Source organism: Lissotriton vulgaris, chromosome 4_1 (assembly GCF_964263255.1).
Source record: "Lissotriton vulgaris chromosome 4_1, aLisVul1.2, whole genome shotgun sequence".
Taxonomy (NCBI): Eukaryota; Metazoa; Chordata; class Amphibia; order Caudata; family Salamandridae; genus Lissotriton; species Lissotriton vulgaris.
The window spans coordinates 643,634,985-643,658,645 of NC_141691.1; positions in this window are offsets into that span (position 1 = coordinate 643,634,985).

Sequence of the window (23,661 nt, forward strand, 5' to 3'; positions counted from 1 at the left end):
TCTGGACTTTTTCTGTCCTGGAATGGCATAGGATAATGTTTTAGGACTATTCTTACATGCCTTGAATTTGGTGCATGGAAAAAATCATGTTAGGTTGCTTATTCTATGATTATATGGCACTGTTTCAAAGTGACTTTGTACTAGGGTATCTTTGAGGGAGCAACTCCTTCTATATGTGTTCTAAGGATGGTCCGGTAGGCTTTTTTTCCAATGATCAAATCAGTTTTAAGAATGTGCCAATTACGATTAATTACCTTTCTCAGTGCCTGATACTCCTTAGAGAAAGTTATGATGAGTCTAAATTCTTCCTTCGACCCCTCATGGACTTTCTTTTTCTTTTCGCTTAGAAGGCATTTTCTAGGGATCTTGTCTACTCTGACGTAGTGTCGCTGAATATCCTTGTGTCTTAAATCTGTCAATAGCTTTTGGAAGCTTCCTTATGCTGCTGGATACTTTCTTCTTGGTTATGGCTTTGAGGTCACACCAGCAATTCTGAATCTCTTCTTTGCTGAGCTTGTTTACCCCACACCCCTTATTTTCTTCTGAATGCCTTCTCATATCTTCTGTTTGGTGGATTTAAGGACAAAAAGAGATTTCAAATATCTTTGCATTGTTCCAAATACATTCTTCTGTTAATATTTCCAGTTCAATGACACAAGACCTTTGTGTTTTCATTACTTCAAACACTTCAGATGCGCCTTCTCACTCTGATCTCTAGGCCAGCAATTTGTTCCAAACAAAGCAATTCCTGGCTGTGTTGTCATCATGGCTTACCATTGGACATTCACGATTTGCGAAATTGTGATTCACAAATTGGGACTCCATTTATTTATATTTATTCATTTATTATTTTAGCTTTTAAAGCGCGGCAGCTACCCGACAGGGTTTCTCGGTGCTGAGATAATGCCATTAGAAAAGAAAGGGAGGCCAAAAACAGTTATTGGTCGAAAAGCCAGGTCTTAACAGGTTTACGAAAGCGAGTGTAACTATCCTCAGACTGAACGACCAGGGGGAGGGAATTCCATAGCTTGGGCCCTAGGTAGGCGTACGAGCAGCCGCCCATTCGAGAGAGTTTGACCTTGGCCACGGAAAAAAGAATTTGGGAAGAGGAGCGAAAGGAATGCGTGGGGGAATAAACTTTCACGAGGGTCTGTAAGTAGCTAGGTGCCACTTCATGCCTGATCTTGTGCATATAGCTAAGCGCCTTGAATTTCACTCGGTTTTCGATATTTAACCAGTGAAGATCACAAAGGCGACTAGATATGTGGTCGGTTTTGCGACAACCGCTAAGGAGACGTGCTACAGCGTTTTGCACTTAGCAATCTCTCCAAGTCCAAACTGAAGGAGGGAGGCGGAGGCCTTTTCAGATTTAGTGAGAGAAAAGACAACCTGAGAATCGTCGGCATACGTGAATAGAGTAAGACCAACGCTATCTGCTATGTGGGCCAGGAGGGTATCATAAAGATTAAAAATAGGGGACTAAGGATAGAACCCTGAGGGACACCGTGAGGCTGGGAATAAGTATTGGAGGAGGCGGAGTGAGGGAAAATGTGAAAAGTGCGATCGGAACGGCTGGGCCCAGGGCCAAACCTTTCACACCCATGATGGCTAGGGCGTCCAGAAGGTTTTTGTGTGAGATGGTGGCGAACGCCGCTCTGAGATCAAGTAGTATCAGCTCGGCCTTCTCCCCTCTGTCAAGAAGGACCGAAGGTTCTCTGTGACACCCAGGAGTGTTGTCTCCGTAGAGAAACCAGACCGGAATCCTGACTGCGAAGGGTGAAGTAGGTTATTAGAGGTCACAAACTGAGTAAGGTGATGATGGATATGACGTTCGAGAACCTTAGAAAACTCAGGTAGCAGTGAAATGGGGCGATAGTTAGAAAGGAGCTCGGCATCTGCAGTTGGCTCTTTCAACAGATGCCTGACCATTGCATGCTTCCAGATGGCAGGGACGGTGGCCGTTTTGAGAGATAAGTTCAAGGTGGAACAAATCGCAGACAGTTGCGGAGGATCTAAAGACCGAAGTACAGCAATAGGAAGGGGATCCAAAGGGGAACCAGATTTTATTTTGCCAAACTGTTCATGGGGGCCATTTGGATGTAAATCGGGCCAGGTTTGTAATGGGCAGAGGATAGGAGCCACGTGGCGATTGGCCTCCTTTACAGGATTAGATTGGGTCATTTGGTTGTTTTCGCGATTGCAAGTGGAGATGTCCTGATGGATCATATCCACTTTATTAGTAAAGAACTGAGCAATTTTGTTGCATCTACGACTCGACAGGGGAGGAGCTTTTGCTGTGGTGAAAGAACCTGCAAGATTCTTGACTAAGCCAAATAAGACTTTGGATTTGTCAGTAGCATCAGTTATGGATTTCGTCACAAAGTTGGCCCTGGCAACGGCGCAGGCTTTGTGGTAAGGTTTTAAGACGTTTTTATGGGCAGAAGCAGCAGGCTGAGAATAGTCTTTGCGCCAAATACGCTCAAGCTTCTTACAGTAGGATTTTTCGACTTTTAGCGCCTCCGTGTACCAAGGAGCTGAAGTCTTGTGAGGTGCATCCTTCTTTAGCGAAATAGGGAGACAGATGTCGATGGCGTTTTTAAGCCAGGAGTCCATCAATGTGGCTGCAATTTCCGCATCGACTTGCGTGGACAATTCTACAGGAAGGAGAGAAGCTAAGACTTTGTTTAAGGAGCCTATATCAAGTTTTTTCCAAGCTCTTCTATGTTCCCCGTGATTATCACTGAACGGAACTGAAGTGTTCGTAGGCGTGACCCTGAAACTGACCAAGTAATGATCTGACCAAGGAATGGGCAGGGCTGGATAACATTGAAGATCGGGTAGATTGGAGAGAATAGGATCTAAAAGGTGTCCACCTTTGTGAGTAGGGCCGTGATTGTGGAGAATGACGTTCATTGCGAGTAGATCAGCAATCAGGGTTCTAGCTGCACCGTTGCTAAGATCTTTCAGGTGAATATTAAAGTCACCCATGACTAGGACAGTACTGCGGTTAGTCAGCATAGAGGCAATAAGCTCAGACAGATGAGAGACCCAATCATAGACAGGGCCGGGGGAAGGATAGATTAGGATGACGGACAGTGAAGTTTTGGGATGAAGGGCAAGTTTAAAGGACGCGGCTTCAGAATTGTGTAAGGAAATGCGGTCCAGTTGGCATTGATACATATTTTTAAAAATAATGGCAATGCCCCCACCAACTTTTGCCACCCTGTCACACCTGACAATGGCATAGTTGGCCAGCAATGCTTCTGCGATGTCCGGGCCAGAGCCGTCGTGAAGCCATGACTCAGTGACAAAGAGGGCGTCTGGTTGTTCATCATTAAGGAGGTCAAAGAGCTCACGTCTGTGCTTAGGTACGCATCGGCATTTCATACTAAGAAAGCTATATACGGTTTTGGGGATAATTGGTTGGGGTGTGCAGCTCTGACATAGCTGAGGGACGTCTAGTGTCATTGAGCAGTTTGAGCAGGTCTGAGAGTATTTGCTGGCCAGACAAAACATAACACACTCCTCATTGCGGTGGAGCCCATAGGCTCGCCGCAGGTTAGCACTGTAGGTGAGGCTATGGGGTGGGATAATGGTTGGGACAGGGGATATGGCCCCTGGGCCCGTTTGGGCGCGGACGGAAGCAGACGGGCAAGCCTTTGGCGCGCCCGCTGCCCCGGCCCGCTGCGCGGACGGGAAGTGCACACCATAAATACTGGATACAGGTAGGGCAGAAGGGGGCGAGGCGGAAGAACCAACTGGTCCGCGACCCGGCGCCTCACCTAAGATGGCGGCTTCCCTTTCAGCGTCCCGCGTCAGCTCCTAATCGGCTGCGGGGACAGCTGAGAGGGTCTGGGTAAGCAGGTGAGCGTCCAGAAAAGTACAACACTCCCTAAAATCAGTTAAAAAGGAACTGTGCAATATTCGCAAAAGCAGCAGATCGGGCAGTAAGTAACAGATTCAGTGGCCTAAAATCAATTTGCTTCCTTTTCAGCAATTCTTTATTTTGGGATACCTTATTACACTGAATAAGAGTGTTAACACGCTCTGAATTATTACATAGGAAATAACAATTCCCAATTTACGATTTCTTAATATTAGTAAATTGGGAATCCCTGTTTCAAAGGATTTCACATCTGGCTCTGGCTACAAGACTTTGGGGCTGATTTAGAGTTTGAAGTAACCACATTTTGAATTCAAAGTTATCCATTCCTCAGCAGACATCTCTTACATTGGCAGGAACAGCCGACACAGCTGTTCCTGTCAATGCATTAAAAGTTTGACTGACGACTCTGTCAACATGACTGTACCATTAGTCGAACAGTTAACCTTTTTTTATAGTTTCAGAAAACAAAATCCCAAAGTAGAATTTTGTTCTTGAAAATTACAAAAACATATGACCCCTGCACTATGACGTTGTCTCCCATGGTGTTGGGGTCATTTTGAAATTTAACTGCTACCTTTCTGCCAGGTTTTAACTGCGGTTGAAGGACAGTGAAAACTGGCAATTTGTTCACCCACTCTACATCATTCGGGCAGTAATATGACCAAACCTCTGATAGTTCTTACTCTGTTGAGCCGTCAAAGACATGTGTGTAGTCTCTGTTGCTGACGTAGTTCTGCCTGACTGAACTTCAGTTTAGCGGAGAGGGTATTCTGCTACTGTAAATCAGGGCCTTTAGCTGGTTCATATTCATATCTTAGAGGATCTTTCTCATTGGCTCTCTATCCTAATTATTATGAAATATACTAATTTACTGCCTAATTTCACAACTCACTCTACAATGATTTCATTCATTTCTACAATGTATAGTTCAAGTATATATGATCACTGAATTTCACTCTGGTTAAGAAACTCCAAATACCAGTGACTGGTTATTTCAAATATATACAACTTTGCACGTTTCATAGACCATTTCCCCCTGATTACTTGACTCCCATTCTTTTCTTTTCTTACTGAAGGCTAGCTACCATTTGCAGATGGCTAATTGACCAGACCTATCGCTTATGGATCGAGAAACACCCAGATGAACTTCAACAGCTGGAAAGATGGTACATTAGGTTAGATGAGTTTGTGAATTATTAGGAAATATGTAAGGTTTTTACTCATAAGATTCCTAATATGTCTAGTTTAAAAACACCCCAATATAAGTTTATTCAAGGTGTAGTCGACATACCTAAAACTTGTTTACATTGGTGTATCAGGAGGACTCAGCAAAAGTAAAACATTCTGGAGCCAAGGTTTTAAGGAAACAACATACTTTTTTAAATAAACCACTCCCTTCCCTTAAAGCTATTCTGCTCTGGTTTTAACCAGATATTTACTTCAAGAGTTTATGCGAGTTATATGTTTTACAAATATGGTAGCAGAACTCTGTCCTGTGAAATCCTGGTTGGATGCCATCTCTCTCCTAATGCATCATTTTTATGCTCAAAATGTCTTGCCTCATGTGGAATGGAAATGTATTTATTCAAAATATTCAAGGATGATGCCAGTTAGTGGGGTTTGGGATCTTATCATTAACTGAGTTCAGTCCCTTTTTAATTTTTTTACACAGATTTTATGAAAATAATTAAACTGCTTTATTTGCAGCTATTAATAGTTATACCATATTATTCATATGTTTTAATCATTTTTATATAAAAGATAGGTTCCCAAATCCACCTGTTTGTCTTGATCCTTTTTTATTGGGACCTTTTGCCTATCAGTGGTGCTTGAAATTAAAAACTCTGGGGCATTTTTATGAGCCCTGTTGCGTTGCTCTTGCACTACACAACATGGAGCCAGAGTGACATAACTAAAAATGTAGATTTAAGAAGCCAAGCAAAGCCACCATGCGTGGCTCTGAGTAGCTTCATACAATTTGAATAAAGCAAGGCAGCACAGATCACTGGGTTACCTTACTCTGCTCCAGGGAGGCAGAACTGGTAAACTTGGGAAAGCACCAAAAAGATACGCTTTGCCAGTGGAGGCATAACGAGGAGAAATATCTTCATGTCTCCTCGTTACTTCCTCTTTCTATGTGTACTGCATTTTGCAGCACACATGGAAAGAAGCAATTTCCCTCAAAGGATTGTTTTTGTGCAGGTAGGTGTCCCTTCTTGCACAAAATAAATAACGCATGCAACACAGGCACACTTTACCCATTTGGCAAGGGTGCATGCATTGACGCAAGGTAGGCAAAACGTTGTCAGTGCAGGGACAAGGTAAAGAATGTGTCGTATTGTTTGAAATGCAGTGGATTGCTACCCTTTCCCTGTGATTCAGTGCATCACAGCGCCACATTCTCATACATATGCCCCTCCGTTTTTTACACAAAAGCCTGTTATGTGCATTTATCTTAAGAAATTGCCTGGAGACAGCTTAGCTGGTAAACCAAGTTTTTGTAATGACAATGCATGAAAAAGTGCATAAAATTACAAATCGAATGGAAGTGGGTGTTCAGTTACTGCTTTGCTGAAATAGAATTCTCAGTCTGGATCAGCCTACAGTTAGCATTCACAGAGTGGGTTGGCCACTTTAACTACTGGAATTGTTGACAGTGTTATTTATGATGTCAGCTACATTCTTTTTTCTTTTTTAATGTCTTACTTTGTATATGGAAGAAACCATCTTGTGTCTCCAAGTAGTTACCGTGTAGATAATAAAATGGGGGGAGGGGTTGAGATGCTGTCATGGTTCTATCAACATAGGTGCTCAACTGCCAGATGTAGTCCCAAAATATAGTTTGTGTTGGGAACAGTGACTTTGGAACTCTTAAATGCGTAGGACCTCTCTGGGTTCGCTTATATCCATTTTTTGAAAGAGAACCTTTGGGACGCTGCTTTCTAGCGCTCAACCACTTTTGTTTTTATTTTTACTGTGATGCCGCCCAGATTTTGTCACTATGTCAATCTTTCCCTGATCACAAACTGTGCCCTGGCAGATATTTCCTGTGGTTGGTGTTTATTACAGTGTCCTTGCAGCAGTGCATAATGCATCCCATGATTAGCTCCCAAACATCATATGTACCTAACTCTTTCTGATCTGTAGATTCATGGACAGATGCAAGCTATAGTAGTCCCCAGGGCATATACATCTACAAACAATCGAGGCACTCTGACCCAAATCCTCTGTGTCATCCAAAAGGTGTTTGTCCTTGTTGGTTACAGGTCTGCTAAAAAAATGTCCCCTAGGTCCTCAAGTCTTTTTCCAGCATCTAAATATGCTTCTTTTTTTTGGTAGCTGACTAGTTGACTTTTAAGAGAAAGCCTCCACCATCAACTACTTGGTGAAGGCTATTTATGCATTAAGACCAGATCTTGTGTGGTATATCAAGAAGAGACAGATATTAGGGGCACCACACTCTAGGAATGCTTGTGGAGAGGCAATAGGGTTGTTTCTTCCTCTATGGATTCATAAATATGATAATTGAGTGTGCCAAGGATGCCAATAACGATTTCTCAATCACTTCAATCTCCTGTAACTCAAATCCATGTGCATGGTATACAGGCCATCATCTAAAGGCACTACATCATCCACAGCTTTGCTTCCACCTTTCATCAGTATCTGAGGACTTTTCTTTGACTTTAAAATTCCCCCACATACGATTGTCCTTCGTGCCCCCGTTTCTGGTCAAAGGGGCATCCAAGTGGATAGTCATAACATTGGGTAATTAGGGGTTATTTGCTGTTCCCTGCTACTTACCAGCCACTATCTCTTCTTCCCTGTCAGTCCCCACTATTTCAGACATCTGAACTTCTATATTGGTGATTTAAATGCAGATTTTCAAAACTCTTTTAAAGGTTTATTCCACAATATAATCTTGGGTTTTTTTTAGTTTTTTTTTTTACTCCTCATCTCACTGTGTCAAGTTTTTGTGGAACCTTTAGCGCCTCCGTGTACCAAGGAGCTGAAGTCTTGTGAGGTGCATCCTTCTTTAGCGAAATAGGGAGACAGATGTCGATGGCGTTTTTAAGCCAGGAGTCCATCAATGTGGCTGCAATTTCCGCATCGACTTGCGTGGACAATTCTACAGGAAGGAGAGAAGCTAAGACTTTGTTTAAGGAGCCTATATCAAGTTTTTTCCAAGCTCTTCTATGTTCCCCGTGATTATCACTGAACGGAACTGAAGTGTTCGTAGGCGTGACCCTGAAACTGACCAAGTAATGATCTCACCAAGGAATGGGCAGGGCTGGATAACATTGAAGATCGGGTAGATTGGAGAGAATAGGATCTAAAAGGTGTCCACCTTTGTGAGTAGGGCCGTGATTGTGGAGAATGACGTTCATTGCGAGTAGATCAGCAATCAGGGTTCTAGCTGCACCGTTGCTAAGATCTTTCAGGTGAATATTAAAGTCACCCATGACTAGGACAGTACTGCGGTTAGTCAGCATAGAGGCAATAAGCTCAGACAGATGAGAGACCCAATCATAGACAGGGCCGGGGGAATGATAGATTAGGATGACGGACAGTGAAGTTTTGGGATGAAGGGCAAGTTTAAAGGACGCGGCTTCAGAATTGTGTAAGGAAATGCGGTCCAGTTGGCATTGATACATATTTTTAAAAATAATGGCAATGCCCCCACCAACTTTTGCCACCCTGTCACACCTGACAATGGCATAGTTGGCCAGCAATGCTTCTGCGATGTCCGGGCCAGAGCCGTCGTGAAGCCATGACTCAGTGACAAAGAGGGCGTCTGGTTGTTCATCATTAAGGAGGTCAAAGAGCTCACGTCTGTGCTTAGGTACGCATCGGCAGTTCATACTAAGAAAGCTATATACGGTTTTGGGGATAATTGGTTGGGGTGTGCAGCTCTGACATAGCTGAGGGACGTCTAGTGTCATTGAGCAGTTTGAGCAGGTCTGAGAGTATTTGCTGGCCAGACAAAACATAACACACTCCTCATTGCGGTGGAGCCCATAGGCTCGCCGCAGGTTAGCACTGTAGGTGAGGGTATGGGGTGGGATAATGGTTGGGACAGGGGATATGGCCCCTGGGCCCGTTTGGGCGCGGACGGAAGCAGACGGGCAAGCCTTTGGCGCGCCCGCTGCGCGGACGGGAAGTGCACACCATAAATACTGGATACAGGTAGGGCAGAAGGGGGCGAGGCGGAAGAACCAACTGGTCCGCGACCCGGCGCCTCACCTAAGATGGCGGCTTCCCTTTCAGCGTCCCGCGTCAGCTCCTAATCGGCTGCGGGGACAGCTGAGAGGGTCTGGGTAAGCAGGTGAGCGTCCAGAAAAGTACAACACTCCCTAAAATCAGTTAAAAAGGAACTGTGCAATATTCGCAAAAGCAGCAGATCGGGCAGTAAGTAACAGATTCAGTGGCCTAAAATCAATTTGCTTCCTTTTCAGCAATTCTTTATTTTGGGATACCTTATTACACTGAATAAGAGTGTTAACACGCTCTGAATTATTACATAGGAAATAACAATTCCCAATTTACGATTTCTTAATATTAGTAAATTGGGAATCCCTGTTTCAAAGGATTTCACATCTGGCTCTGGCTACAAGACTTTGGGGCTGATTTAGAGTTTGAAGTAACCACATTTTGAATTCAAAGTTATCCATTCCTCAGCAGACATCTCTTACATTGGCAGGAACAGCCGACACAGCTGTTCCTGTCAATGCATTAAAAGTTTGACTGACGACTCTGTCAACATGACTGTACCATTAGTCGAACAGTTAACCTTTTTTTATAGTTTCAGAAAACAAAATCCCAAAGTAGAATTTTGTTCTTGAAAATTACAAAAACATATGACCCCTGCACTATGACGTTGTCTCCCATGGTGTTGGGGTCATTTTGAAATTTAACTGCTACCTTTCTGCCAGGTTTTAACTGCGGTTGAAGGACAGTGAAAACTGGCCATTTGTTCACCCACTCTACATCAATCGGGCAGTAATATGACCAAACCTCTGATAGTTCTTACTCTGTTGAGCCGTCAAAGACATGTGTGTAGTCTCTGTTGCTGACGTAGTTCTGCCTGACTGAACTTCAGTTTAGCGGAGAGGGTATTCTGCTACTGTAAATCAGGGCCTTTAGCTGGTTCATATTCATATCTTAGAGGATCTTTCTCATTGGCTCTCTATCCTAATTATTATGAAATATACTAATTTACTGCCTAATTTCACAACTCACTCTACAATGATTTCATTCATTTCTACAATGTATAGTTCAAGTATATATGATCACTGAATTTCACTCTGGTTAAGAAACTCCAAATACCAGTGACTGGTTATTTCAAATATATACAGCTTTGCACGTTTCATAGACCATTTCCCCCTGATTACTTGACTCCCATTCTTTTCTTTTCTTACTGAAGGCTAGCTACCATTTGCAGATGGCTAATTGACCAGACCTATCGCTTATGGATCGAGAAACACCCAGATGAACTTCAACAGCTGGAAAGATGGTACATTAGGTTAGATGAGTTTGTGAATTATTAGGAAATATGTAAGGTTTTTACTCATAAGATTCCTAATATGTCTAGTTTAAAAACACCCCAATATAAGTTTATTCAAGGTGTAGTCAACATACCTAAAACTTGTTTACATTGGTGTATCAGGAGGACTCAGCAAAAGTAAAAAATTCTGGAGCCAAGGTTTTAAGGAAACAACATACTTTTTTAAATAAACCACTCCCTTCCCTTAAAGCTATTCTGCTCTGGTTTTAACCAGATATTTACTTCAAGAGTTTATGCGAGTTATATGTTTTACAAATATGGTAGCAGAACTCTGTCCTGTGAAATCCTGGTTGGATGCCATCTCTCTCCTAATGCATCATTTTTATCCTCAAAATGTCTTGCCTCATGTGGAATGGAAATGTATTTATTCAAAATATTCAAGGATGATGCCAGTTAGTGGGGTTTGGGATCTTATCATTAACTGAGTTCAGTCCCTTTTTAATTTTTTTACACAGATTTTATGAAAATAATTAAACTGCTTTATTTGCAGCTATTAATAGTTATACCATATTATTCATATGTTTTAATCATTTTTATATAAAAGATAGGTTCCCAAATCCACCTGTTTGTCTTGATCCTTTTTTATTGGGACCTTTTGCCTATCAGTGGTGCTTGAAATTAAAAACTCTGGGGCATTTTTATGAGCCCTGTTGCGTTGCTCTTGCACTACACAACATGGAGCCAGAGTGACATAACTAAAAATGTAGATTTAAGAAGCCAAGCAAAGCCACCATGCGTGGCTCTGAGTAGCTTCATACAATTTGAATAAAGCAAGGCAGCACAGATCACTGGGTTACCTTACTCTGCTCCAGGGAGGCAGAACTGGTAAACTTGGGAAAGCACCAAAAAGATACGCTTTGCCAGTGGAGGCATAACGAGGAGAAATATCTTCATGTCTCCTCGTTACTTCCTCTTTCTATGTGTACTGCATTTTGCAGCACACATGGAAAGAAGCAATTTCCCTCAAAGGATTGTTTTTGTGCAGGTAGGTGTCCCTTCTTGCACAAAATAAATAACGCATGCAACACAGGCACACTTTACCCATTTGGCAAGGGTGCATGCATTGACGCAAGGTAGGCAAAACGTTGTCAGTGCAGGGACAAGGTAAAGAATGTGTCGTATTGTTTGAAATGCAGTGGATTGCTACCCTTTCCCTGTGATTCAGTGCATCACAGCGCCACATTCTCATACATATGCCCCTCCGTTTTTTACACAAAAGCCTGTTATGTGCATTTATCTTAAGAAATTGCCTGGAGACAGCTTAGCTGGTAAACCAAGTTTTTGTAATGACAATGCATGAAAAAGTGCATAAAATTACAAATCGAATGGAAGTGGGTGTTCAGTTACTGCTTTGCTGAAATAGAATTCTCAGTCTGGATCAGCCTACAGTTAGCATTCACAGAGTGGGTTGGCCACTTTAACTACTGGAATTGTTGACAGTGTTATTTATGATGTCAGCTACATTCTTTTTTCTTTTTTAATGTCTTACTTTGTATATGGAAGAAACCATCTTGTGTCTCCAAGTAGTTACCGTGTAGATAATAAAATGGGGGGAGGGGTTGAGATGCTGTCATGGTTCTATCAACATAGGTGCTCAACTGCCAGATGTAGTCCCAAAATATAGTTTGTGTTGGGAACAGTGACTTTGGAACTCTTAAATGCGTAGGACCTCTCTGGGTTCGCTTATATCCATTTTTTGAAAGAGAACCTTTGGGACGCTGCTTTCTAGCGCTCAACCACTTTTGTTTTTATTTTTACTGTGATGCCGCCCAGATTTTGTCACTATGTCAATCTTTCCCTGATCACAAACTGTGCCCTGGCAGATATTTCCTGTGGTTGGTGTTTATTACAGTGTCCTTGCAGCAGTGCATAATGCATCCCATGATTAGCTCCCAAACATCATATGTACCTAACTCTTTCTGATCTGTAGATTCATGGACAGATGCAAGCTATAGTAGTCCCCAGGGCATATACATCTACCAACAATCGAGGCACTCTGACCCAAATCCTCTGTGTCATCCAAAAGGTGTTTGTCCTTGTTGGTTACAGGTCTGCTAAAAAAATGTCCCCTAGGTCCTCAAGTCTTTTTCCAGCATCTAAATATGCTTCTTTTTTTTGGTAGCTGACTAGTTGACTTTTAAGAGAAAGCCTCAACCATCAACTACTTGGTAAAGGCTATTTATGCATTAAGACCAGATCTTGTGTGGTATATCAAGAAGAGACAGATATTAGGGGCACCACACTCTAGGAATGCTTGTGGAGAGGCAATAGGGTTGTTTCTTCCTCTATGGATTCATAAATATGATAATTGAGTGTGCCAAGGATGCCAATAACGATTTCTCAATCACTTCAATCTCCTATAACTCAAATCCATGTGCATGGTATACAGGCCATCATCTAAAGGCACTACATCATCCACAGCTTTGCTTCCACCTTTCATCAGTATCTGAGGACTTTTCTTTGACTTTAAAATTCCCCCACATACGATTGTCCTTCGTGCCCCCGTTTCTGGTCAAAGGGGCATCCAAGTGGATAGTCATAACATTGGGTAATTAGGGGTTATTTGCTGTTCCCTGCTACTTACCAGCCACTATCTCTTCTTCCCTGTCAGTCCCCACTATTTCAGACATCTGAACTTCTATATTGGTGATTTAAATGCAGATTTTCAAAACTCTTTTAAAGGTTTATTCCACAATATAATCTTGGGTTTTTTTTAGTTTTTTTTTTTACTCCTCATCTCACTGTGTCAAGTTTTTGTGGAACCTTTAGCGCCTCCGTGTACCAAGGAGCTGAAGTCTTGTGAGGTGCATCCTTCTTTAGCGAAATAGGGAGACAGATGTCGATGGCGTTTTTAAGCCAGGAGTCCATCAATGTGGCTGCAATTTCCGCATCGACTTGCGTGGACAATTCTACAGGAAGGAGAGAAGCTAAGACTTTGTTTAAGGAGCCTATATCAAGTTTTTTCCAAGCTCTTTTATGTTCCCCGTGATTATCACTGAACGGAACTGAAGTGTTCGTAGGCGTGACCCTGAAACTGACCAAGTAATGATCTGACCAAGGAATGGGCAGGGCTGGATAACATTGAAGATCGGGTAGATTGGAGAGAATAGGATCTAAAAGGTGTCCACCTTTGTGAGTAGGGCCGTGATTGTGGAGAATGACGTTCATTGCGAGTAGATCAGCAATCAGGGTTCTAGCTGCACCGTTGCTAAGATCTTTCAGGTGAATATTAAAGTCACCCATGACTAGGACAGTACTGCGGTTAGTCAGCATAGAGGCAATAAGCTCAGACAGATGAGAGACCCAATCATAGACAGGGCCGGGGGAATGATAGATTAGGATGACGGACAGTGAAGTTTTGGGATGAAGGGCAAGTTTAAAGGACGCGGCTTCAGAATTGTGTAAGGAAATGCGGTCCAGTTGGCATTGATACATATTTTTAAAAATAATGGCAATGCCCCCACCAACTTTTGCCACCCTGTCACACCTGACAATGGCATAGTTGGCCAGCAATGCTTCTGCGATGTCCGGGCCAGAGCCGTCGTGAAGCCATGACTCAGTGACAAAGAGGGCGTCTGGTTGTTCATCATTAAGGAGGTCAAAGAGCTCACGTCTGTGCTTAGGTACGCATCGGCAGTTCATACTAAGAAAGCTATATACGGTTTTGGGGATAATTGGTTGGGGTGTGCAGCTCTGACATAGCTGAGGGACGTCTAGTGTCATTGAGCAGTTTGAGCAGGTCTGAGAGTATTTGCTGGCCAGACAAAACATAACACACTCCTCATTGCGGTGGAGCCCATAGGCTCGCCGCAGGTTAGCACTGTAGGTGAGGCTATGGGGTGGGATAATGGTTGGGACAGGGGATATGGCCCCTGGGCCCGTTTGGGCGCGGACGGAAGCAGACGGGCAAGCCTTTGGCGCGCCCGCTGCCCCGGCCCGCTGCGCGGACGGGAAGTGCACACCATAAATACTGGATACAGGTAGGGCAGAAGGGGGCGAGGCGGAAGAACCAACTGGTCCGCGACCCGGCGCCTCACCTAAGAAGGCGGCTTCCCTTTCAGCGTCCCGCGTCAGCTCCTAATCGGCTGCGGGGACAGCTGAGAGGGTCTGGGTAAGCAGGTGAGCGTCCAGAAAAGTACAACACTCCCTAAAATCAGTTAAAAAGGAACTGTGCAATATTCGCAAAAGCAGCAGATCGGGCAGTAAGTAACAGATTCAGTGGCCTAAAATCAATTTGCTTCCTTTTCAGCAATTCTTTATTTTGGGATACCTTATTACACTGAATAAGAGTGTTAACACGCTCTGAATTATTACATAGGAAATAACAATTCCCAATTTACGATTTCTTAATATTAGTAAATTGGGAATCCCTGTTTCAAAGGATTTCACATCTGGCTCTGGCTACAAGACTTTGGGGCTGATTTAGAGTTTGAAGTAACCACATTTTGAATTCAAAGTTATCCATTCCTCAGCAGACATCTCTTACATTGGCAGGAACAGCCGACACAGCTGTTCCTGTCAATGCATTAAAAGTTTGACTGACGACTCTGTCAACATGACTGTACCATTAGTCGAACAGTTAACCTTTTTTTATAGTTTCAGAAAACAAAATCCCAAAGTAGAATTTTGTTCTTGAAAATTACAAAAACATATGACCCCTGCACTATGACGTTGTCTCCCATGGTGTTGGGGTCATTTTGAAATTTAACTGCTACCTTTCTGCCAGGTTTTAACTGCGGTTGAAGGACAGTGAAAACTGGCCATTTGTTCACCCACTCTACATCAATCGGGCAGTAATATGACCAAACCTCTGATAGTTCTTACTCTGTTGAGCCGTCAAAGACATGTGTGTAGTCTCTGTTGCTGACGTAGTTCTGCCTGACTGAACTTCAGTTTAGCGGAGAGGGTATTCTGCTACTGTAAATCAGGGCCTTTAGCTGGTTCATATTCATATCTTAGAGGATCGTTCTCATTGGCTCTCTATCCTAATTATTATGAAATATACTAATTTACTGCCTAATTTCACAACTCACTCTACAATGATTTCATTCATTTCTACAATGTATAGTTCAAGTATATATGATCACTGAATTTCACTCTGGTTAAGAAACTCCAAATACCAGTGACTGGTTATTTCAAATATATACAACTTTGCACGTTTCATAGACCATTTCCCCCTGATTACTTGACTCCCATTCTTTTCTTTTCTTACTGAAGGCTAGCTACCATTTGCAGATGGCTAATTGACCAGACCTATCGCTTATGGATCGAGAAACACCCAGATGAACTTCAACAGCTGGAAAGATGGTACATTAGGTTAGATGAGTTTGTGAATTATTAGGAAATATGTAAGGTTTTTACTCATAAGATTCCTAATATGTCTAGTTTAAAAACACCCCAATATAAGTTTATTCAAGGTGTAGTCGACATACCTAAAACTTGTTTACATTGGTGTATCAGGAGGACTCAGCAAAAGTAAAACATTCTGGAGCCAAGGTTTTAAGGAAACAACATACTTTTTTAAATAAACCACTCCCTTCCCTTAAAGCTATTCTGCTCTGGTTTTAACCAGATATTTACTTCAAGAGTTTATGCGAGTTATATGTTTTACAAATATGGTAGCAGAACTCTGTCCTGTGAAATCCTGGTTGGATGCCATCTCTCTCCTAATGCATCATTTTTATGCTCAAAATGTCTTGCCTCATGTGGAATGGAAATGTATTTATTCAAAATATTCAAGGATGATGCCAGTTAGTGGGGTTTGGGATCTTATCATTAACTGAGTTCAGTCCCTTTTTAATTTTTTTACACAGATTTTATGAAAATAATTAAACTGCTTTATTTGCAGCTATTATTAGTTATACCATATTATTCATATGTTTTAATCATTTTTATATAAAAGATAGGTTCCCAAATCCACCTGTTTGTCTTGATCCTTTTTTATTGGGACCTTTTGCCTATCAGTGGTGCTTGAAATTAAAAACTCTGGGGCATTTGTATGAGCCCTGTTGCGTTGCTCTTGCACTACACAACATGGAGCCAGAGTGACATAACTAAAAATGTAGATTTAAGAAGCCAAGCAAAGCCACCATGCGTGGCTCTGAGTAGCTTCATACAATTTGAATAAAGCAAGGCAGCACAGATCACTGGGTTACCTTACTCTGCTCCAGGGAGGCAGAACTGGTAAACTTGGGAAAGCACCAAAAAGATACGCTTTGCCAGTGGAGGCATAACGAGGAGAAATATCTTCATGTCTCCTCGTTACTTCCTCTTTCTATGTGTACTGCATTTTGCAGCACACATGGAAAGAAGCAATTTCCCTCAAAGGATTGTTTTTGTGCAGGTAGGTGTCCCTTCTTGCACAAAATAAATAACGCATGCAACACAGGCACACTTTACCCATTTGGCAAGGGTGCATGCATTGACGCAAGGTAGGCAAAACGTTGTCAGTGCAGGGACAAGGTAAAGAATGTGTCGTATTGTTTGAAATGCAGTGGATTGCTACCCTTTCCCTGTGATTCAGTGCATCACAGCGCCACATTCTCATACATATGCCCCTCCGTTTTTTACACAAAAGCCTGTTATGTGCATTTATCTTAAGAAATTGCCTGGAGACAGCTTAGCTGGTAAACCAAGTTTTTGTAATAACAATGCATGAAAAAGTGCATAAAATTACAAATCGAATGGAAGTGGGTGTTCAGTTACTGCTTTGCTGAAATAGAATTCTCAGTCTGGATCAGCCTACAGTTAGCATTCACAGAGTGGGTTGGCCACTTTAACTACTGGAATTGTTGACAGTGTTATTTATGATGTCAGCTACATTCTTTTTTCTTTTTTAATGTCTTACTTTGTATATGGAAGAAACCATCTTGTGTCTCCAAGTAGTTACCGTGTAGATAATAAAATGGGGGGAGGGGTTGAGATGCTGTCATGGTTCTATCAACATAGGTGCTCAACTGCCAGATGTAGTCCCAAAATATAGTTTGTGTTGGGAACAGTGACTTTGGAACTCTTAAATGCGTAGGACCTCTCTGGGTTCGCTTATATCCATTTTTTGAAAGAGAACCTTTGGGACGCTGCTTTCTAGCGCTCAACCACTTTTGTTTTTATTTTTACTGTGATGCCGCCCAGATTTTGTCACTATGTCAATCTTTCCCTGATCACAAACTGTGCCCTGGCAGATATTTCCTGTGGTTGGTGTTTATTACAGTGTCCTTGCAGCAGTGCATAATGCATCCCATGATTAGCTCCCAAACATCATATGTACCTAACTCTTTCTGATCTGTAGATTCATGGACAGATGCAAGCTATAGTAGTCCCCAGGGCATATACATCTACCAACAATCGTGGCACTCTGACCCAAATCCTCTGTGTCATCCAAAAGGTGTTTGTCCTTGTTGGTTACAGGTCTGCTAAAAAAATGTCCCCTAGGTCCTCAAGTCTTTTTCCAGCATCTAAATATGCTTCTTTTTTTTGGTAGCTGACTAGTTGACTTTTAAGAGAAAGCCTCCACCATCAACTACTTGGTGAAGGCTATTTATGCATTAAGACCAGATCTTGTGTGGTATATCAAGAAGAGACAGATATTAGGGGCACCACACTCTAGGAATGCTTGTGGAGAGGCAATAGGGTTGTTTCTTCCTCTATGGATTCATAAATATGATAATTGAGTGTGCCAAAGATGCCAATAACGATTTCTCAATCACTTCAATCTCCTGTAACTCAAATCCATGTGCATGGTATACAGGCCATCATCTAAAGGCACTACATCATCCACAGCTTTGCTTCCACCTTTTATCAGTATCTGAGGACTTTTCTTTGACTTTAAAATTCCCCCACATACGATTGTCCTTCGTGCCCCCGTTTCTGGTCAAAGGGGCATCCAAGTGGATAGTCATAACATTGGGTAATTAGGGGTTATTTGCTGTTCCCTGCTACTTACCAGCCACTATCTCTTCTTCCCTGTCAGTCCCCACTATTTCAGACATCTGAACTTCTATATTGGTGATTTAAATGCAGATTTTCAAAACTCTTTTAAAGGTTTATTCCACAATATAATCTTGGTTTTTTTTTGTTTTTTTTTTTACTCCTCATCTCACTGTGTCAAGTTTTTGTGGAACCTTTACAGCCATAATCCATCTCTAGGGGCCACCAGGCTGACCACCTTTACTTGGGTCACCAGACCTCCTCCCCTTTAGTACCGGGGACATGGTGTAATCATAGGAGTGTCCGAATCGGTCTTAAGTCCCTTCCCTATCTTATAAAAGGATGCCAGATGTTAAGCAGCCTCTCCTCAGCCCTTTCGTATTCCAACCGGGCCATACTAAATGATGATCTTAACCACTCCTCACTACTCGGGGGTAGGTGGTCCTTCCACCTCCTACATATCTCTCTCCTAGCCAGCAGTATCAAATATAGGAGTAGCCCTTTTTCCACGCTAGTAGCTGACTGAAAGAACAGGCCGTCATCCCCAAAAATCACTAGGGAGGGATTGACTTTAATCACAGAGCTAAAAAGTCCTGACAGAGCCTGTCCTATCTCAGTCCAAAATTGATCTAGCTCTCTACAATCAAAAAACATATGTATATCGTTGGCCAACAATTCCTGACATCTTGGACATTTCGGTGGAGGTAGAGGGGCAAATTTCCCGATTTTATAGGGAGTGTAGTAAAGTCTATTCACCACAAAGAAATTTTTTTTTTTTAAACATGCAGGCTTTATATGTTTATACAAGATCTTCAAAGATGATTCTAACATATCCTCTGCCTGCATAGCCAGTTCGGAGTTGTTCCAAACCCCTTCTGCCGCTGGTATCCCTGTATCATCTCCTTTTATTAATTGCTGATACCAAACGGAGATTTCTTTAGAGATTGGTGTAGATGATCGAATAAGCCTTTCTACTACCTCATTGTTCCCCATCTCTTCTGCTTCTGCTGTATGCCAGGACACTAGTTGAAGATATTTAAACCTTGACAGATCTACCCCAACCTTGGCCCTCAAATTCTCCCATGGGTGTATCCCATCCTCATCCATTAGCTCCTCCCACTTCATTATCCCAGCTCTTTGGATGGGTACAGCCAGGGCATCTTTTAAGCAATCCGGGGTACCAGGTGAGGCCCAGATTGGAGATGAGGCTGAATAATACCCAATTCCACATCCTACCCTTATCCTGTACCATGTCTCCAGGGCTGTTTTTAGAATCTTTAAACGAACCCTCTTGAAGGATCTTCGGGAACCGAACTTATACATAAATTCGTCATTTCTCCCTTCGATTCTAACCATTTCCTGCAATAGTTTGCCCCAGGGTGAATCATCTGGCCTAGTGAGTAACGTGCGGAGACTCTTAAACTGAAAAGCAACAACATAAAGGCTGATATCGGGGAGGGCTAAACCACCTTTTAATAATCTTCTTCTGAGTTTTTTCCAGGATAAGCGTGTCCCTTTATTTCCCCACACAAAACTCCCAATCTTGCCCTGTATCCTTTTTACATCTTTCTTGGGGAATAGTAGCGGTATAGTAGAGAAGAGATATGTAAGCTTTGGAAAAACCACCATTTTTACCAAGTTCACTTTCCCGTATATTGTTAATGGGAGATTTTTCCACCTACTGAACAAACGGTCCATTTCCTTAGTAGTTCTGTCTAAGTTTATTTTAGGGAACCTATCTAATTCCTTCACTATATAAATCCCCAGATATCTGAACTCCGAGCTCTCCACTCCTGCCCAATGGTCTAAATTCCAACACATAACCTCCGTCTTAGAACCATTCACCTTATAGCCGGACAGTACTCCAAACTCTGCTGTCAATTCCTCTATCCGGGGTATGGCTATAGCTGGGTCTCTCGTATACAGGATCAAGTCGTCCACGTAGAGGGCCAATTTGGAAATATACTGTCCAGATTGAAAGGGTGCTATAATAGGATCGAGCCTTATTGCCTGCGCCAAAGGTTCAATGTATAAGTTGAACAGTAACGGCGAGATAGGGCAGCCCTGCCTGGTTCCCTGCTTGATATTAAAGACTGATGTTAGTGTTCCATTTAAAATGATCCTAGCTGAGGCTCCCCTGTAACAATTCTGTAGTGTACTGATGAAAAGTGGCCCAAACCTTATTGTTTCAAGGACTACCCAGAGGTATTTCCAGCAGACTTTATCGAATGCCTTGGCAGCGTCGAGGGCTATCACTGCCAAGGGTTCTGACTTTTGTACTGCTAGATCGATGTTTCCCAGTAGGAGGTGCGTTTGATCCTCAATATGCCTACCCGTTACAAAGCCCTTCTGGTCCTCATGGATCAACATGGGTATCAATTTGGCCAATCTCCCTGCCAAAATGCCCACAAAGATTTTATAATCTACATTTAGCAGGGAGATTGGTCTGTATGAGTCTGCTCTCTGAGGCTTCAAAATTAAAACTATTAAAGCTTCCCTCCAGGAGTTTGGGACCCTACCCTTTGGTGAATAGATCGAATTAAATATGATTTCTAAAATCGGACATAACTCCTCAGTTAGATGTTTATATAGCTCACTGGGTAATGCGTCTGTGCCTGCAGCTTTTTTGTTCTTTAATTTCTTAATCTGTACTGAAATTTCTTCTATTGTGATAGGGGCATCCAGAGTGTTCCTCCCCTCCTCAGATAGCCTAGGCAAATTATTGTTGCTCAACCATGTATATATGGCTTCAATAGGCGGATTCACCTCTTCTCTATATAGGCTTGAAAACAAGGAAAGAAGACAGTTCTGCATGTCCTCAATATTTCTTGATGTTTCTCCATTATTGTTATTTATTATTAACTCCTTTATGTCATTCCTTGCACGGTCAGTTCTAGATTTCCACGCTAGTAATGCTCCTGCCCTTTCCCCATATTCAAAATTATCCATCCTATTGGAATCCCACTGAGCTTTACACTTAATGTCTAGATGTCCTCTATAAGTTTGTTTAGCTGATTCTAGATCCGATTCGATCTGGAGGAGTTTTCCCTGCTCATTGATTTGTATATTCATCCTTTCCTGCTCCAACTGTCCTATTTTAATCTCAAGATCTTTAAGTACCCTTGCCTCCGATCTGTTCTTGGCACAGACTATTGCATGAAGCTTCCCTCTGAGCCCTGCCTTATATGCGTCCCAAATATAATCGAAAGTAGTGGACCCCATATTAAATAGAAAAAATTCTGCTGTATAAGCCTGAATAGATTGTATTGTCTCTGTACTAGAAAGAATAGACCTCTTTAATGTCCATCTAGACTGTGTCTGTGTTACGCCTTTCACATAGACTAACTGGAGAGGGGAATGGTCAGATAGAAGGCTGGGCTTTACTTCTATTTTCTTTATATCGTTAATTGAGTGCCTATCTGTAAACATATAATCTATCCTCGAGGCATGCTTAGATTTCTTGCTGTAAAATGTATGTCCCTGTACTGCACCCTGCTTAGTTCTCCACACATCCTCCAAATCTAGATCATGGATCATATTCTTTAGTGCGCGCCGTATCTTTGGTGCCCCTACGTAATTACTCCTGTTGGATCTATCCCTTATTGGGTCCAATAGCACATTGAAATCTCCACCCAAAATATACGGTGGTGCCTCCAACATCAATATAGATTGCAATTTCAAGATGTAGGAAGGATCATCCACGTTAGGGCCATAAAAGGAGGCACACACAACATCTATACCATTCAACAACATCTTTACTACAATCTGTTAGGTGTCGGGTAGTCCTTTGTTTATGATCATGCCTTGTGATCACATGACAGGGAAGTAGGATAAAAGGTGGTCCTACCTTTAGCTCGATGCTTGATATCTGCCAGTGTTTGGATTCCTACCCTGGTTGTTGGCTGACGTTTTGCTGTTGGATTAAGCTCTTCCCTGCTGTTTTGGATCCCTCATTCCTTGGGTTGTGTTCCCCCCCCTTCTCACGGGCTCGTGAGAAGGCTTGCCGTTTTTTCCCTCCTTGTTGTCCCTGTCACACCCTGTCCTAGTTAGTAGGGTGCCCTGGGTTCCCCCTTCCGCCCGTTTTTTATACTTAGTTACTGCCTTCGTGTTTTTTTATTTTGCGTGTGTCCGGGGGCCCCCGCTCACACGAGCGTTGCATTGTATTCATTTTTCTCTTCGGAGAAAGCAACGCGGAGTTCAGAACGGAGCGCCGGCGGGCTTCAGCGCGTCTTCGCTGTTGCCGCCCTCCGCTTCTTTGTTTGCGGAAGTGACGTTTTGGGTCACTCCGCGAAGGCAGCGCTGAGTCTTGGCAGACTCGGCTGGTGTTACGAGTGCTCTACTACTTGGCCACTTAAAGAGGGTTTTTTCAGGCAGTGTCCTTTTTCCCTTTCCGGGCCAGTATTCTTTTGTTTATGGGTTTTATGGCCTTTGCGACGACAGCGTCCTCTCCTTAACTGCAAGCCCCATTTCAGAATATTGCAGTACCAAGAGTGTGGAGCTGATATACACTCTGATGCTTTACGAAGCCAAGCCTGCATATTAAGGCGGTAAGAGGGGATTGTGTGTGTGATCCAAGGCATGATTATGGAGGGCTGGGTATCATCCTATCTGCAGTGAGATTAAAGGGGTGTGTTGTTTTTTCTATTACAGTTTGTTTGCAGAAGCGTAAAGCAGGAGGGAGCTGTCTTCTTTTCGTCGCCAAGGGTGGAAGACTTGGTGTCTTTACATTATTACCACCCTCTTTTCAGGTCCCCTGGTGCCCACATAGTATTTTGACCTGTGGGGGTCCACGGGGCTGGTTAAGGGGATTGGTGCATGCTACGTCCCTGCAGTGCTTGGCTCAGTGGAGACCTAACAGAATATCAAGCCCACGTTATTATAGCACTGCCCGGACTAGCATGGACGAGGATGGGAACGCCTTGGGTGGGGGAACAGGCACTCCTCCTATGCAGGACGTTATGGGAGCAGTACATGTACTCCAGGCGCAGATGCTGGAACTGCAGCAAGAGAACATAGGGCTAAAACAAGAACTGGTGGCCGTGAGAGCAAGGGAACAGGCCTCTAGCAGGGGAACGGCTCCGGTGTTGCAACCAGCTACCTTTCAATATACAGGTGGAGCCGGAGCAAGTACAGCTAGTAGTAGCAACCCCATAGCAGTCACGGTAACGACCCCCGTGGCCGTTCCTTTGGCCCCGCCTGAGAGATTTTCAGGAGAACCTGACAAGTATGGCACATTTATGAACCAGTGCCAGCTGCACTTTATGTGCAGGACTAATGCCTTCCCTGA